Consider the following 13,923-nt stretch of genomic DNA (forward strand, 5'->3'; position numbering starts at 1 on the left):
TTGTTGTGTGTCGTCTGTGTTTCTGTGTTTCCGGCATTTCACATTGGAACACCTCATTCACCTTCCTTGTCTTCTCTCCGCCCTCCCTTTTAGGTAAGTTAAAGAGCTGCACCTGAGCCAGCCACTGATTGATTGATTGATTGATTGATTGATTGATTGATTGATTGATTGATTGATTGATTGATTGATTGATTGATTGATGCAGCACAACAGTCAAATAGTGGAGTGGAGTAGGGGAACAGCAAACAGCGAATAAAGCAGCCCGCCCGCTCGCCTGCCCGCCACAATGGACCTACCTGTGTACACTAGATGGATGTGATGGAATGTACTGTCGTCCCTACATTTCAAGAAGAAGTAAGAATTGCAGTTGCAACAAAGCCTTGCTTGCCTACAAAGAGAGCAGCAATTTGGATTTGTTACTATGTTACCTAGAAGAATAACAAACTGTGCAAGGATGGAGGTTGTAGGAGCAAGGAGAAGTTGTCTGTAAAGTTGGTGGATGCCTATTTTCCATTTTGCAGTCCCTTGTCTCCCTCTTGTGGCCTCCTGGAGGCAACTAGCTGTGCAAAAAAAAGACAGCCTGGCGGCCGGCTGTTGCAGTGTTGCCCTCTCAGGCAACACTGAGTGACTGACTGAGCCTCACCGTCTTATATAAAGTTCAGACGGAACTTTGCACGTGTCATAGTGGAGCCCTCAGGATTCCAGAGCCAGCTTTCTGACATCATAATGGGGCCTCAGAGATAAAAGCCTGGGCCCAGGCAGTGTTGGTCAGTGCTGCTCAGCAGGCAGCACTGGACTGGACTGGATTACAGCTGATACAAGGTGTGAAGGAACAAGGGGTGGCTGTGGGCATGCACTTGCTGCCGCTGCCAGTGTTTATCTGCATGGCAGCAGGGCATTTGGGCGTTGCCAGGAAGGCGTTTTTATGTAGATTCCTCCTCTTTCAGCACTGCATTGTGGTGCAAGCAAAAGAAGCAAATCCTGTCTGGCTTCCTCTCCGGCCTTTATTCACCTCCCGTGTAGCTGTGAGTGTGTGAGCCTGCAGGGCCCCATGGAATTGCCTAGAAGTAGGCTGAATCGCTGCAAGGGCTGAACAGCAGTATCGGGCAGGCTCGGGCAACGCGCGGCCCGTTCGGGTTATCGCTTCTCGGCCTTTTGGCTAAGATCAAGTGTAGTATCTGTTCTTATCAGTTTAATATCTGATACGTCCCCTATCTGGGGACCATATATTAAATGGATTTTTAGAACAGGGAGATGGAAATAGAGCTTGCTCTGTCCACTCCACGCATTGACCTGGTATTGCAGTATTTCCAGGACCGGTGCACCCTTTCCTTATGTGTTGACTAAAAGCAGATTCCAAAAGTGTTTTTTGTCTTTGCTATTGTTTCTGTCTTTCTGAAGGGATCTCCCCTTTTAATCCCATTATTTCAACACCTGTTGGACAATGCATGAGTGATAATGAGCTCATTGATTAAATGCAATTAATGAATAGATTGCCACCTCTTGTTGTGTGTCGTCTGTGTTTCTGTGTTTCCGGCATTTCACATTGGAACACCTCATTCACCTTCCTTGTCTTCTCTCCGCCCTCCCTTTTAGGTAAGTTAAAGAGCTGCACCTGAGCCAGCCACTGATTGATTGATTGATTGATTGATTGATTGATTGATTGATTGATTGATTGATTGATTGATTGATTGATTGATGCAGCACAACAGTCAAATAGTGGAGTGGAGTAGGGGAACAGCAAACAGCCAATAAAGCAGCCCGCCCGCTCGCCTGCCCGCCACAATGGACCTACCTGTGTACACTAGATGGATGTGATGGAATGTACTGTCGTCCCTACATTTCAAGAAGAAGTAAGAATTGCAGTTGCAACAAAGCCTTGCTTGCCTACAAAGAGAGCAGCAATTTGGATTTGTTACTATGTTACCTAGAAGAATAACAAACTGTGCAAGGATGGAGGTTGTAGGAGCAAGGAGAAGTTGTCTGTAAAGTTGGTGGATGCCTATTTTCCATTTTGCAGTCCCTTGTCTCCCTCTTGTGGCCTCCTGGAGGCAACTAGCTGTGCAAAAAAAAGACAGCCTGGCGGCCGGCTGTTGCAGTGTTGCCCTCTCAGGCAACACTGAGTGACTGACTGAGCCTCACCGTCTTATATAAAGTTCAGACGGAACTTTGCACGTGTCATAGTGGAGCCCTCAGGATTCCAGAGCCAGCTTTCTGACATCATAATGGGGCCTCAGAGATAAAAGCCTGGGCCCAGGCAGTGTTGGTCAGTGCTGCTCAGCAGGCAGCACTGGACTGGACTGGATTACAGCTGATACAAGGTGTGAAGGAACAAGGGGTGGCTGTGGGCATGCACTTGCTGCCGCTGCCAGTGTTTATCTGCATGGCAGCAGGGCATTTGGGCGTTGCCAGGAAGGCGTTTTTATGTAGATTCCTCCTCTTTCAGCACTGCATTGTGGTGCAAGCAAAAGAAGCAAATCCTGTCTGGCTTCCTCTCCGGCCTTTATTCACCTCCCGTGTAGCTGTGAGTGTGTGAGCCTGCAGGGCCCCATGGAATTGCCTAGAAGTAGGCTGAATCGCTGCAAGGGCTGAACAGCAGTATCGGGCAGGCTCGGGCAACGCGCGGCCCGTTCGGGTTATCGCTTCTCGGCCTTTTGGCTAAGATCAAGTGTAGTATCTGTTCTTATCAGTTTAATATCTGATACGTCCCCTATCTGGGGACCATATATTAAATGGATTTTTAGAACAGGGAGATGGAAATAGAGCTTGCTCTGTCCACTCCACGCATTGACCTGGTATTGCAGTATTTCCAGGACCGGTGCACCCTTTCCTTATGTGTTGACTAAAAGCAGATTCCAAAAGTGTTTTTTGTCTTTGCTATTGTTTCTGTCTTTCTGAAGGGATCTCCCCTTTTAATCCCATTATTTCAACACCTGTTGGACAATGCATGAGTGATAATGAGCTCATTGATTAAATGCAATTAATGAATAGATTGCCACCTCTTGTTGTGTGTCGTCTGTGTTTCTGTGTTTCCGGCATTTCACATTGGAACACCTCATTCACCTTCCTTGTCTTCTCTCCGCCCTCCCTTTTAGGTAAGTTAAAGAGCTGCACCTGAGCCAGCCACTGATTGATTGATTGATTGATTGATTGATTGATTGATTGATTGATTGATTGATTGATTGATGCAGCACAACAGTCAAATAGTGGAGTGGAGTAGGGGAACAGCAAACAGCCAATAAAGCAGCCCGCCCGCTCGCCTGCCCGCCACAATGGACCTACCTGTGTACACTAGATGGATGTGATGGAATGTACTGTCGTCCCTACATTTCAAGAAGAAGTAAGAATTGCAGTTGCAACAAAGCCTTGCTTGCCTACAAAGAGAGCAGCAATTTGGATTTGTTACTATGTTACCTAGAAGAATAACAAACTGTGCAAGGATGGAGGTTGTAGGAGCAAGGAGAAGTTGTCTGTAAAGTTGGTGGATGCCTATTTTCCATTTTGCAGTCCCTTGTCTCCCTCTTGTGGCCTCCTGGAGGCAACTAGCTGTGCAAAAAAAAGACAGCCTGGCGGCCGGCTGTTGCAGTGTTGCCCTCTCAGGCAACACTGAGTGACTGACTGAGCCTCACCGTCTTATATAAAGTTCAGACGGAACTTTGCACGTGTCATAGTGGAGCCCTCAGGATTCCAGAGCCAGCTTTCTGACATCATAATGGGGCCTCAGAGATAAAAGCCTGGGCCCAGGCAGTGTTGGTCAGTGCTGCTCAGCAGGCAGCACTGGACTGGACTGGATTACAGCTGATACAAGGTGTGAAGGAACAAGGGGTGGCTGTGGGCATGCACTTGCTGCCGCTGCCAGTGTTTATCTGCATGGCAGCAGGGCATTTGGGCGTTGCCAGGAAGGCGTTTTTATGTAGATTCCTCCTCTTTCAGCACTGCATTGTGGTGCAAGCAAAAGAAGCAAATCCTGTCTGGCTTCCTCTCCGGCCTTTATTCACCTCCCGTGTAGCTGTGAGTGTGTGAGCCTGCAGGGCCCCATGGAATTGCCTAGAAGTAGGCTGAATCGCTGCAAGGGCTGAACAGCAGTATCGGGCAGGCTCGGGCAACGCGCGGCCCGTTCGGGTTATCGCTTCTCGGCCTTTTGGCTAAGATCAAGTGTAGTATCTGTTCTTATCAGTTTAATATCTGATACGTCCCCTATCTGGGGACCATATATTAAATGGATTTTTAGAACAGGGAGATGGAAATAGAGCTTGCTCTGTCCACTCCACGCATTGACCTGGTATTGCAGTATTTCCAGGACCGGTGCACCCTTTCCTTATGTGTTGACTAAAAGCAGATTCCAAAAGTGTTTTTTGTCTTTGCTATTGTTTCTGTCTTTCTGAAGGGATCTCCCCTTTTAATCCCATTATTTCAACACCTGTTGGACAATGCATGAGTGATAATGAGCTCATTGATTAAATGCAATTAATGAATAGATTGCCACCTCTTGTTGTGTGTCGTCTGTGTTTCTGTGTTTCCGGCATTTCACATTGGAACACCTCATTCACCTTCCTTGTCTTCTCTCCGCCCTCCCTTTTAGGTAAGTTAAAGAGCTGCACCTGAGCCAGCCACTGATTGATTGATTGATTGATTGATTGATTGATTGATTGATTGATTGATTGATTGATTGATTGATGCAGCACAACAGTCAAATAGTGGAGTGGAGTAGGGGAACAGCAAACAGCCAATAAAGCAGCCCGCCCGCTCGCCTGCCCGCCACAATGGACCTACCTGTGTACACTAGATGGATGTGATGGAATGTACTGTCGTCCCTACATTTCAAGAAGAAGTAAGAATTGCAGTTGCAACAAAGCCTTGCTTGCCTACAAAGAGAGCAGCAATTTGGATTTGTTACTATGTTACCTAGAAGAATAACAAACTGTGCAAGGATGGAGGTTGTAGGAGCAAGGAGAAGTTGTCTGTAAAGTTGGTGGATGCCTATTTTCCATTTTGCAGTCCCTTGTCTCCCTCTTGTGGCCTCCTGGAGGCAACTAGCTGTGCAAAAAAAAGACAGCCTGGCGGCTGGCTGTTGCAGTGTTGCCCTCTCAGGCAACACTGAGTGACTGACTGAGCCTCACCGTCTTATATAAAGTTCAGACGGAACTTTGCACGTGTCATAGTGGAGCCCTCAGGATTCCAGAGCCAGCTTTCTGACATCATAATGGGGCCTCAGAGATAAAAGCCTGGGCCCAGGCAGTGTTGGTCAGTGCTGCTCAGCAGGCAGCACTGGACTGGACTGGATTACAGCTGATACAAGGTGTGAAGGAACAAGGGGTGGCTGTGGGCATGCACTTGCTGCCGCTGCCAGTGTTTATCTGCATGGCAGCAGGGCATTTGGGCGTTGCCAGGAAGGCGTTTTTATGTAGATTCCTCCTCTTTCAGCACTGCATTGTGGTGCAAGCAAAAGAAGCAAATCCTGTCTGGCTTCCTCTCCGGCCTTTATTCACCTCCCGTGTAGCTGTGAGTGTGTGAGCCTGCAGGGCCCCATGGAATTGCCTAGAAGTAGGCTGAATCGCTGCAAGGGCTGAACAGCAGTATCGGGCAGGCTCGGGCAACGCGCGGCCCGTTCGGGTTATCGCTTCTCGGCCTTTTGGCTAAGATCAAGTGTAGTATCTGTTCTTATCAGTTTAATATCTGATACGTCCCCTATCTGGGGACCATATATTAAATGGATTTTTAGAACAGGGAGATGGAAATAGAGCTTGCTCTGTCCACTCCACGCATTGACCTGGTATTGCAGTATTTCCAGGACCGGTGCACCCTTTCCTTATGTGTTGACTAAAAGCAGATTCCAAAAGTGTTTTTTGTCTTTGCTATTGTTTCTGTCTTTCTGAAGGGATCTCCCCTTTTAATCCCATTATTTCAACACCTGTTGGACAATGCATGAGTGATAATGAGCTCATTGATTAAATGCAATTAATGAATAGATTGCCACCTCTTGTTGTGTGTCGTCTGTGTTTCTGTGTTTCCGGCATTTCACATTGGAACACCTCATTCACCTTCCTTGTCTTCTCTCCGCCCTCCCTTTTAGGTAAGTTAAAGAGCTGCACCTGAGCCAGCCACTGATTGATTGATTGATTGATTGATTGATTGATTGATTGATTGATTGATTGATTGATGCAGCACAACAGTCAAATAGTGGAGTGGAGTAGGGGAACAGCAAACAGCCAATAAAGCAGCCCGCCCGCTCGCCTGCCCGCCACAATGGACCTACCTGTGTACACTAGATGGATGTGATGGAATGTACTGTCGTCCCTACATTTCAAGAAGAAGTAAGAATTGCAGTTGCAACAAAGCCTTGCTTGCCTACAAAGAGAGCAGCAATTTGGATTTGTTACTATGTTACCTAGAAGAATAACAAACTGTGCAAGGATGGAGGTTGTAGGAGCAAGGAGAAGTTGTCTGTAAAGTTGGTGGATGCCTATTTTCCATTTTGCAGTCCCTTGTCTCCCTCTTGTGGCCTCCTGGAGGCAACTAGCTGTGCAAAAAAAAGACAGCCTGGCGGCCGGCTGTTGCAGTGTTGCCCTCTCAGGCAACACTGAGTGACTGACTGAGCCTCACCGTCTTATATAAAGTTCAGACGGAACTTTGCACGTGTCATAGTGGAGCCCTCAGGATTCCAGAGCCAGCTTTCTGACATCATAATGGGGCCTCAGAGATAAAAGCCTGGGCCCAGGCAGTGTTGGTCAGTGCTGCTCAGCAGGCAGCACTGGACTGGACTGGATTACAGCTGATACAAGGTGTGAAGGAACAAGGGGTGGCTGTGGGCATGCACTTGCTGCCGCTGCCAGTGTTTATCTGCATGGCAGCAGGGCATTTGGGCGTTGCCAGGAAGGCGTTTTTATGTAGATTCCTCCTCTTTCAGCACTGCATTGTGGTGCAAGCAAAAGAAGCAAATCCTGTCTGGCTTCCTCTCCGGCCTTTATTCACCTCCCGTGTAGCTGTGAGTGTGTGAGCCTGCAGGGCCCCATGGAATTGCCTAGAAGTAGGCTGAATCGCTGCAAGGGCTGAACAGCAGTATCGGGCAGGCTCGGGCAACGCGCGGCCCGTTCGGGTTATCGCTTCTCGGCCTTTTGGCTAAGATCAAGTGTAGTATCTGTTCTTATCAGTTTAATATCTGATACGTCCCCTATCTGGGGACCATATATTAAATGGATTTTTAGAACAGGGAGATGGAAATAGAGCTTGCTCTGTCCACTCCACGCATTGACCTGGTATTGCAGTATTTCCAGGACCGGTGCACCCTTTCCTTATGTGTTGACTAAAAGCAGATTCCAAAAGTGTTTTTTGTCTTTGCTATTGTTTCTGTCTTTCTGAAGGGATCTCCCCTTTTAATCCCATTATTTCAACACCTGTTGGACAATGCATGAGTGATAATGAGCTCATTGATTAAATGCAATTAATGAATAGATTGCCACCTCTTGTTGTGTGTCGTCTGTGTTTCTGTGTTTCCGGCATTTCACATTGGAACACCTCATTCACCTTCCTTGTCTTCTCTCCGCCCTCCCTTTTAGGTAAGTTAAATAGCTGCACCTGAGCCAGCCACTGATTGATTGATTGATTGATTGATTGATTGATTGATTGATTGATTGATTGATTGAGCAGCACAACAGTCAAATAGTGGAGTGGAGTAGGGGAACAGCAAACAGCCAATAAAGCAGCCCGCCCGCTCGCCTGCCCGCCACAATGGACCTACCTGTGTACACTAGATGGATGTGATGGAATGTACTGTCGTCCCTACATTTCAAGAAGAAGTAAGAATTGCAGTTGCAACAAAGCCTTGCTTGCCTACAAAGAGAGCAGCAATTTGGATTTGTTACTATGTTACCTAGAAGAATAACAAACTGTGCAAGGATGGAGGTTGTAGGAGCAAGGAGAAGTTGTCTGTAAAGTTGGTGGATGCCTATTTTCCATTTTGCAGTCCCTTGTCTCCCTCTTGTGGCCTCCTGGAGGCAACTAGCTGTGCAAAAAAAAGACAGCCTGGCGGCCGGCTGTTGCAGTGTTGCCCTCTCAGGCAACACTGAGTGACTGACTGAGCCTCACCGTCTTATATAAAGTTCAGACGGAACTTTGCACGTGTCATAGTGGAGCCCTCAGGATTCCAGAGCCAGCTTTCTGACATCATAATGGGGCCTCAGAGATAAAAGCCTGGGCCCAGGCAGTGTTGGTCAGTGCTGAGCAGGCAGCACTGGACTGGACTGGATTACAGCTGATACAAGGTGTGAAGGAACAAGGGGTGGCTGTGGGCATGCACTTGCTGCCGCTGCCAGTGTTTATCTGCATGGCAGCAGGGCATTTGGGCGTTGCCAGGAAGGCGTTTTTATGTAGATTCCTCCTCTTTCAGCACTGCATTGTGGTGCAAGCAAAAGAAGCAAATCCTGTCTGGCTTCCTCTCCGGCCTTTATTCACCTCCCGTGTAGCTGTGAGTGTGTGAGCCTGCAGGGCCCCATGGAATTGCCTAGAAGTAGGCTGAATCGCTGCAAGGGCTGAACAGCAGTATCGGGCAGGCTCGGGCAACGCGCGGCCCGTTCGGGTTATCGCTTCTCGGCCTTTTGGCTAAGATCAAGTGTAGTATCTGTTCTTATCAGTTTAATATCTGATACGTCCCCTATCTGGGGACCATATATTAAATGGATTTTTAGAACAGGGAGATGGAAATAGAGCTTGCTCTGTCCACTCCACGCATTGACCTGGTATTGCAGTATTTCCAGGACCGGTGCACCCTTTCCTTATGTGTTGACTAAAAGCAGATTCCAAAAGTGTTTTTTGTCTTTGCTATTGTTTCTGTCTTTCTGAAGGGATCTCCCCTTTTAATCCCATTATTTCAACACCTGTTGGACAATGCATGAGTGATAATGAGCTCATTGATTAAATGCAATTAATGAATAGATTGCCACCTCTTGTTGTGTGTCGTCTGTGTTTCTGTGTTTCCGGCATTTCACATTGGAACACCTCATTCACCTTCCTTGTCTTCTCTCCGCCCTCCCTTTTAGGTAAGTTAAAGAGCTGCACCTGAGCCAGCCACTGATTGATTGATTGATTGATTGATTGATTGATTGATTGATTGATTGATTGATTGATGCAGCACAACAGTCAAATAGTGGAGTGGAGTAGGGGAACAGCAAACAGCCAATAAAGCAGCCCGCCCGCTCGCCTGCCCGCCACAATGGACCTACCTGTGTACACTAGATGGATGTGATGGAATGTACTGTCGTCCCTACATTTCAAGAAGAAGTAAGAATTGCAGTTGCAACAAAGCCTTGCTTGCCTACAAAGAGAGCAGCAATTTGGATTTGTTACTATGTTACCTAGAAGAATAACAAACTGTGCAAGGATGGAGGTTGTAGGAGCAAGGAGAAGTTGTCTGTAAAGTTGGTGGATGCCTATTTTCCATTTTGCAGTCCCTTGTCTCCCTCTTGTGGCCTCCTGGAGGCAACTAGCTGTGCAAAAAAAAGACAGCCTGGCGGCCGGCTGTTGCAGTGTTGCCCTCTCAGGCAACACTGAGTGACTGACTGAGCCTCACCGTCTTATATAAAGTTCAGACGGAACTTTGCACGTGTCATAGTGGAGCCCTCAGGATTCCAGAGCCAGCTTTCTGACATCATAATGGGGCCTCAGAGATAAAAGCCTGGGCCCAGGCAGTGTTGGTCAGTGCTGCTCAGCAGGCAGCACTGGACTGGACTGGATTACAGCTGATACAAGGTGTGAAGGAACAAGGGGTGGCTGTGGGCATGCACTTGCTGCCGCTGCCAGTGTTTATCTGCATGGCAGCAGGGCATTTGGGCGTTGCCAGGAAGGCGTTTTTATGTAGATTCCTCCTCTTTCAGCACTGCATTGTGGTGCAAGCAAAAGAAGCAAATCCTGTCTGGCTTCCTCTCCGGCCTTTATTCACCTCCCGTGTAGCTGTGAGTGTGTGAGCCTGCAGGGCCCCATGGAATTGCCTAGAAGTAGGCTGAATCGCTGCAAGGGCTGAACAGCAGTATCGGGCAGGCTCGGGCAACGCGCGGCCCGTTCGGGTTATCGCTTCTCGGCCTTTTGGCTAAGATCAAGTGTAGTATCTGTTCTTATCAGTTTAATATCTGATACGTCCCCTATCTGGGGACCATATATTAAATGGATTTTTAGAACAGGGAGATGGAAATAGAGCTTGCTCTGTCCACTCCACGCATTGACCTGGTATTGCAGTATTTCCAGGACCGGTGCACCCTTTCCTTATGTGTTGACTAAAAGCAGATTCCAAAAGTGTTTTTTGTCTTTGCTATTGTTTCTGTCTTTCTGAAGGGATCTCCCCTTTTAATCCCATTATTTCAACACCTGTTGGACAATGCATGAGTGATAATGAGCTCATTGATTAAATGCAATTAATGAATAGATTGCCACCTCTTGTTGTGTGTCGTCTGTGTTTCTGTGTTTCCGGCATTTCACATTGGAACACCTCATTCACCTTCCTTGTCTTCTCTCCGCCCTCCCTTTTAGGTAAGTTAAATAGCTGCACCTGAGCCAGCCACTGATTGATTGATTGATTGATTGATTGATTGATTGATTGATTGATTGATGCAGCACAACAGTCAAATAGTGGAGTGGAGTAGGGGAACAGCAAACAGCCAATAAAGCAGCCCGCCCGCTCGCCTGCCCGCCACAATGGACCTACCTGTGTACACTAGATGGATGTGATGGAATGTACTGTCGTCCCTACATTTCAAGAAGAAGTAAGAATTGCAGTTGCAACAAAGCCTTGCTTGCCTACAAAGAGAGCAGCAATTTGGATTTGTTACTATGTTACCTAGAAGAATAACAAACTGTGCAAGGATGGAGGTTGTAGGAGCAAGGAGAAGTTGTCTGTAAAGTTGGTGGATGCCTATTTTCCATTTTGCAGTCCCTTGTCTCCCTCTTGTGGCCTCCTGGAGGCAACTAGCTGTGCAAAAAAAAGACAGCCTGGCGGCCGGCTGTTGCAGTGTTGCCCTCTCAGGCAACACTGAGTGACTGACTGAGCCTCACCGTCTTATATAAAGTTCAGACGGAACTTTGCACGTGTCATAGTGGAGCCCTCAGGATTCCAGAGCCAGCTTTCTGACATCATAATGGGGCCTCAGAGATAAAAGCCTGGGCCCAGGCAGTGTTGGTCAGTGCTGCTCAGCAGGCAGCACTGGACTGGACTGGATTACAGCTGATACAAGGTGTGAAGGAACAAGGGGTGGCTGTGGGCATGCACTTGCTGCCGCTGCCAGTGTTTATCTGCATGGCAGCAGGGCATTTGGGCGTTGCCAGGAAGGCGTTTTTATGTAGATTCCTCCTCTTTCAGCACTGCATTGTGGTGCAAGCAAAAGAAGCAAATCCTGTCTGGCTTCCTCTCCGGCCTTTATTCACCTCCCGTGTAGCTGTGAGTGTGTGAGCCTGCAGGGCCCCATGGAATTGCCTAGAAGTAGGCTGAATCGCTGCAAGGGCTGAACAGCAGTATCGGGCAGGCTCGGGCAACGCGCGGCCCGTTCGGGTTATCGCTTCTCGGCCTTTTGGCTAAGATCAAGTGTAGTATCTGTTCTTATCAGTTTAATATCTGATACGTCCCCTATCTGGGGACCATATATTAAATGGATTTTTAGAACAGGGAGATGGAAATAGAGCTTGCTCTGTCCACTCCACGCATTGACCTGGTATTGCAGTATTTCCAGGACCGGTGCACCCTTTCCTTATGTGTTGACTAAAAGCAGATTCCAAAAGTGTTTTTTGTCTTTGCTATTGTTTCTGTCTTTCTGAAGGGATCTCCCCTTTTAATCCCATTATTTCAACACCTGTTGGACAATGCATGAGTGATAATGAGCTCATTGATTAAATGCAATTAATGAATAGATTGCCACCTCTTGTTGTGTGTCGTCTGTGTTTCTGTGTTTCCGGCATTTCACATTGGAACACCTCATTCACCTTCCTTGTCTTCTCTCCGCCCTCCCTTTTAGGTAAGTTAAAGAGCTGCACCTGAGCCAGCCACTGATTGATTGATTGATTGATTGATTGATTGATTGATTGATTGATTGATTGATTGATTGATTGATTGATGCAGCACAACAGTCAAATAGTGGAGTGGAGTAGGGGAACAGCAAACAGCCAATAAAGCAGCCCGCCCGCTCGCCTGCCCGCCACAATGGACCTACCTGTGTACACTAGATGGATGTGATGGAATGTACTGTCGTCCCTACATTTCAAGAAGAAGTAAGAATTGCAGTTGCAACAAAGCCTTGCTTGCCTACAAAGAGAGCAGCAATTTGGATTTGTTACTATGTTACCTAGAAGAATAACAAACTGTGCAAGGATGGAGGTTGTAGGAGCAAGGAGAAGTTGTCTGTAAAGTTGGTGGATGCCTATTTTCCATTTTGCAGTCCCTTGTCTCCCTCTTGTGGCCTCCTGGAGGCAACTAGCTGTGCAAAAAAAAGACAGCCTGGCGGCCGGCTGTTGCAGTGTTGCCCTCTCAGGCAACACTGAGTGACTGACTGAGCCTCACCGTCTTATATAAAGTTCAGACGGAACTTTGCACGTGTCATAGTGGAGCCCTCAGGATTCCAGAGCCAGCTTTCTGACATCATAATGGGGCCTCAGAGATAAAAGCCTGGGCCCAGGCAGTGTTGGTCAGTGCTGCTCAGCAGGCAGCACTGGACTGGACTGGATTACAGCTGATACAAGGTGTGAAGGAACAAGGGGTGGCTGTGGGCATGCACTTGCTGCCGCTGCCAGTGTTTATCTGCATGGCAGCAGGGCATTTGGGCGTTGCCAGGAAGGCATTTTTATGTAGATTCCTCCTCTTTCAGCACTGCATTGTGGTGCAAGCAAAAGAAGCAAATCCTGTCTGGCTTCCTCTCCGGCCTTTATTCACCTCCCGTGTAGCTGTGAGTGTGTGAGCCTGCAGGGCCCCATGGAATTGCCTAGAAGTAGGCTGAATCGCTGCAAGGGCTGAACAGCAGTATCGGGCAGGCTCGGGCAACGCGCGGCCCGTTCGGGTTATCGCTTCTCGGCCTTTTGGCTAAGATCAAGTGTAGTATCTGTTCTTATCAGTTTAATATCTGATACGTCCCCTATCTGGGGACCATATATTAAATGGATTTTTAGAACAGGGAGATGGAAATAGAGCTTGCTCTGTCCACTCCACGCATTGACCTGGTATTGCAGTATTTCCAGGACCGGTGCACCCTTTCCTTATGTGTTGACTAAAAGCAGATTCCAAAAGTGTTTTTTGTCTTTGCTATTGTTTCTGTCTTTCTGAAGGGATCTCCCCTTTTAATCCCATTATTTCAACACCTGTTGGACAATGCATGAGTGATAATGAGCTCATTGATTAAATGCAATTAATGAATAGATTGCCACCTCTTGTTGTGTGTCGTCTGTGTTTCTGTGTTTCCGGCATTTCACATTGGAACACCTCATTCACCTTCCTTGTCTTCTCTCCGCCCTCCCTTTTAGGTAAGTTAAAGAGCTGCACCTGAGCCAGCCACTGATTGATTGATTGATTGATTGATTGATTGATTGATTGATTGATTGATTGATGCAGCACAACAGTCAAATAGTGGAGTGGAGTAGGGGAACAGCAAACAGCCAATAAAGCAGCCCGCCCGCTCGCCTGCCCGCCACAATGGACCTACCTGTGTACACTAGATGGATGTGATGGAATGTACTGTCGTCCCTACATTTCAAGAAGAAGTAAGAATTGCAGTTGCAACAAAGCCTTGCTTGCCTACAAAGAGAGCAGCAATTTGGATTTGTTACTATGTTACCTAGAAGAATAACAAACTGTGCAAGGATGGAGGTTGTAGGAGCAAGGAGAAGTTGTCTGTAAAGTTGGTGGATGCCTATTTTCCATTTTGCAGTCCCTTGTCTCCCTCTTGTGGCCTCCTGGAG

General features: G+C 47.5%; 9 non-coding genes across 9 annotated transcripts; all 9 read left to right on the plus strand.

Moving 5' to 3' along the window:
* Positions 1-1,139: 1,139 nt before the first annotated feature.
* LOC142711697 (U2 spliceosomal RNA) lies at positions 1,140-1,330 on the plus strand. The gene has a single exon (XR_012870053.1). It is a non-coding gene; the product is annotated as a U2 spliceosomal RNA (small nuclear RNA).
* Positions 1,331-2,638: 1,308 nt separating this feature from the next.
* On the plus strand, positions 2,639-2,829 carry LOC142711698 (U2 spliceosomal RNA). Its single transcript, XR_012870054.1, has one exon. It is a non-coding gene; the product is annotated as a U2 spliceosomal RNA (small nuclear RNA).
* A 1,296-nt stretch (positions 2,830-4,125) lies between these two features.
* Positions 4,126-4,316, plus strand: LOC142711699 (U2 spliceosomal RNA). Its single transcript, XR_012870055.1, has one exon. It is a non-coding gene; the product is annotated as a U2 spliceosomal RNA (small nuclear RNA).
* Positions 4,317-5,616: 1,300 nt separating this feature from the next.
* LOC142711700 (U2 spliceosomal RNA) lies at positions 5,617-5,807 on the plus strand. Its single transcript, XR_012870056.1, has one exon. It is a non-coding gene; the product is annotated as a U2 spliceosomal RNA (small nuclear RNA).
* A 1,292-nt stretch (positions 5,808-7,099) lies between these two features.
* On the plus strand, positions 7,100-7,290 carry LOC142711701 (U2 spliceosomal RNA). The gene has a single exon (XR_012870057.1). It is a non-coding gene; the product is annotated as a U2 spliceosomal RNA (small nuclear RNA).
* Positions 7,291-8,578: 1,288 nt separating this feature from the next.
* Positions 8,579-8,769, plus strand: LOC142711703 (U2 spliceosomal RNA). The gene has a single exon (XR_012870059.1). It is a non-coding gene; the product is annotated as a U2 spliceosomal RNA (small nuclear RNA).
* A 1,292-nt stretch (positions 8,770-10,061) lies between these two features.
* LOC142711704 (U2 spliceosomal RNA) lies at positions 10,062-10,252 on the plus strand. The gene has a single exon (XR_012870060.1). It is a non-coding gene; the product is annotated as a U2 spliceosomal RNA (small nuclear RNA).
* Positions 10,253-11,536: 1,284 nt separating this feature from the next.
* LOC142711706 (U2 spliceosomal RNA) lies at positions 11,537-11,727 on the plus strand. Its single transcript, XR_012870061.1, has one exon. It is a non-coding gene; the product is annotated as a U2 spliceosomal RNA (small nuclear RNA).
* A 1,304-nt stretch (positions 11,728-13,031) lies between these two features.
* On the plus strand, positions 13,032-13,222 carry LOC142711707 (U2 spliceosomal RNA). Its single transcript, XR_012870062.1, has one exon. It is a non-coding gene; the product is annotated as a U2 spliceosomal RNA (small nuclear RNA).
* The last annotated feature ends 701 nt before the right edge of the window (positions 13,223-13,923 follow it).

This window comes from Rhinoderma darwinii, unplaced genomic scaffold, assembly GCF_050947455.1.
Source record: "Rhinoderma darwinii isolate aRhiDar2 unplaced genomic scaffold, aRhiDar2.hap1 Scaffold_431, whole genome shotgun sequence".
In the NCBI taxonomy this organism is placed as follows: domain Eukaryota; kingdom Metazoa; phylum Chordata; class Amphibia; order Anura; family Rhinodermatidae; genus Rhinoderma; species Rhinoderma darwinii.